The 3,235-nt window shown below is 37.5% G+C and overlaps 1 non-coding gene across 1 annotated transcript; it reads left to right on the top strand.

Annotated features, from left to right (window-relative positions):
• Positions 1-2,045: 2,045 nt before the first annotated feature.
• On the top strand, positions 2,046-2,151 carry LOC122049807. The gene has a single exon (XR_006131063.1). It is a non-coding gene; the product is annotated as a small nucleolar RNA R71 (small nucleolar RNA).
• The last annotated feature ends 1,084 nt before the right edge of the window (positions 2,152-3,235 follow it).

Below are 3,235 nucleotides of genomic sequence, written 5' to 3'. Positions count from 1 at the left end.
TCTCTGAAGATTCCTATGCGGCTTGAAATTCTTTCTGTAGGTTTCTTCTTCTCAGGAAAGTCCTATCGATCTCTAGATCAAACGGTAGAAGTTATCCTGAAAGATTAGCTCTTCGCATGTAAAAACAAGATACAGAATATAGTAAAGAAGAAAGTGAAATAATATTATATATATATATATATATATATACAGGATTTTTAATAAAAAATGTAAAAAATAAAGAAAAGTAAAAATAAAATTATTTATCTCTAAAATGTAAAATATTAGAAAAAGAAAAGATAAAGGAAAAAGAAACTAAGTCTAGTCTAATCTAATATGACTTTCGCTAATGTTATAGACATAGTCTCCGACAACGGCGCCAAAAACTTATTACAAACTACAAGTGCACAGATTCATCGTCAGTAATAAAGATTATCGATCCCACGATGACTGGTTATAAGCACTAGCGATGGATCACTTTGGATTAGCTAAACTACTGATGGTTGTAAGTTATCTAAAGAAACGAGATTGGGAAGCAGAAACGAGAACTAGAAAAGTAGAAGCAATTGACTTAATTTATGAAGAGTCCTAGGAGTTTAGTTTCATTGTGGTGGTATTAGCGTATCACATTCTATCCTTTACTCATTGTCCATCAACATGCATTCGCCGGAAGCTAAAGCAACTATCCTTAAGTACCAAATAGAGAAGATCCCTATGAAATCCTATTACGATTAACCCCTGTCACTAGGGCGCCTCGGTAAATCACAAGAACGCAACTCTAATTGGTGTCATTAAGGATAGAAATAAGGAGCTTAGTTTGGTCTCTTACTTCCTTGTGGAAAAGTTGCCTCTCCTTTCAAGGAAGTACCCTAGATGTCCGTGAACGGGTTACCCCTGTCACTAGGGCCCCTCGGGTGTATAATCTAAGATATTCCCTCTACGAGGTTGGCAATTCCTACACAATCAATTAACACGATATAGAGATCGAGTAGTCGAAACAAAACAAGCGAAATCATCCAATGAAATAAAGCATCAATATGAGTATTACATCAAAACCAATCCACAATTACTCCCTCATCCTAGAACAAGGAATCTACTTCATAGACGCCGGAGAAAAACTCGAAGACATAATGTAAATAAGCATCCTCAAACAAGAAGAGAGAAAGAAGAAGTATGTGTATCCAACGACGACGAGTGATCTTCGGATCCAATCCTTTGCTTCTGGAGTTGATGTGGTGATGAAAGATCACTGAACAGAGGTCCTGGACGGCATGGAACGGCACCAAGGTGATTCTCCTATTGATGGCTCGCTTCTTGGCTCTCCCCCTTGAGAAGAAGGGTTAAAACCCTTTTATAGGCAAGGGCACGACTGTGGCGGCACAGCCGTGCCAATATGGCACAGTTGTGCCCTTTCTTGTCTCTAGTTGCGCTGCATGACCGTGCCAATTTGCACGCTCGTGTGAACTTTGGGCTCAGCTCCTGGGACACAGCCGTTCCTTGCTTGGCTTCGGTCGTGAGGGGTACGATCGTGCAAGTTTGCATGGCCATGCTCTGATCTACCTCTGGTTCGCCGCACGGTCGTGCAAGAGTTGCATGGTCGTGCACTGCTCCTCTTCAGTTTGGCCACATGGTCGTGTGAGGTTGCACGACCATGTTCTCTGGCTCGTTCTGGTATGTCAATAATTGCTGTTTTTGCTTTGAAAATTGTCCCTGCCAACACAACTAAATAAAGAGCAGATATCCAAACAAAAGAGTATATATGATTAGTACATGATAAAAGAGACGATCATGCAAAGAATATATACGTATAAAGTAAGTGAATGTGCGTTAAAACATGTATAAATGATCATAATATTTACGCACATCACACTTCTTGAATTTATGAAGGAGATTCCATCCAACTTTTATTCGACCATTCATAGAGGTTCAATGCCACTTAATTAATTAATGTATATGCTTCATCCATACTCTTGTTCATAAAAGAACCTCCAGCTGATGAATCCAATAAATATTTATTTGTGAAAGAAATTTTTCTATAAAATATGTGCAAGGTCGGCCATTTTTCCAAATCATGATGAGGGCATTGTCTTTGTAGACTCTTGAATCTATCTCATGCTTCAAATAATGATTCTCCATCTGTCTAAACAAAATTTGTAATGCAATTCCTCATATACACTGTTTTGCTTGGAGGGAAAAAAATGATTCAGAAATTTCTGCTCCAATTGTTTCCAACTTGTAATGCTTTGAGGACGGAGAGAATATAACCAAGTCCTTGCTTTATCTCTGATACTGAAAGGAAATGTCATCAATCGAACTGCATCCGCTGACACTCCTTCACAGTTCACCATATCACAAAGCTCTAAAAATGTCTCAAGGTGCAGATAAGGGTTTTCTGATACTTCTCCTCCAAATTTTTAACCTTGTATCATAACAATTAACTATGGGTCTAGTTGGAAACTTTTTGCTTCAATATGAGGTTATACAATCAGAGATAAAAAAATCTTACAGAAATAGGTGCAAAAAATTCTCTCAAAGGCTTGCTTGACATGTTAGTGCTCATGAATATCTAAGAAAAAAATTATGAGAAAAAACAAAAATGAAGAAATAAAGACAAGAAATAAAATGCTATATGAAAAATAAAAAGAAAATGCAGAATTTAAATTGCAAGAAAGAAAGTGCATAATGAAAACAAGAAAGAAAAGGCAAAAGAAAAAAAAAATTGTCTAGAGTAACTCATATGCTAATCAACTAATGTTAATCGGAAACAGTCCCCGACAACGGTGCCAAAAACTTGTTACGTCACCGTAAGTGCACGGTTACATTATCAGTAATATAAAAGATTATCGATCTCACAGGGACTATTGATTAAGCACTAGTTAACTTCGCATGGCAAATTATCTAGACAAATGTAACATTGGTTGGAAAAGAGAGAGTGAAGAAAAGAGCGAATGTAAAGAGTAGAGAAAGAGGGAGAGTTGGATTTTGGGATGGATAGATACTAGGATTTCAGTTTCGTTGTGATGCTAGTTAATGTCCCTATGCATTATTCATCTCCCTAACTCCATGCTTACACTTGTGTAGGAGTTTTAACTAAAGTCTGATACTATCCCGCGAAGATCACATTAAAGAGTTTACCCAAGTTCTACCACCATTAAGTAGAAGAGGTAATTTAGGAAGTCCGATTATAGGGAACATCCTTCTGTCACAAGGACCCACGGTCCACGTTCCTAGATTACACAGATCACTTTCTAACAGT

Source organism: Zingiber officinale, chromosome 2B (genome assembly GCF_018446385.1).
Source record: "Zingiber officinale cultivar Zhangliang chromosome 2B, Zo_v1.1, whole genome shotgun sequence".
NCBI classification, from domain to species: Eukaryota; Viridiplantae; Streptophyta; class Magnoliopsida; order Zingiberales; family Zingiberaceae; genus Zingiber; species Zingiber officinale.
Note: the sequence above shows the minus strand (reverse complement) of the source record. Positions and strands in the feature narration are given on the sequence as shown.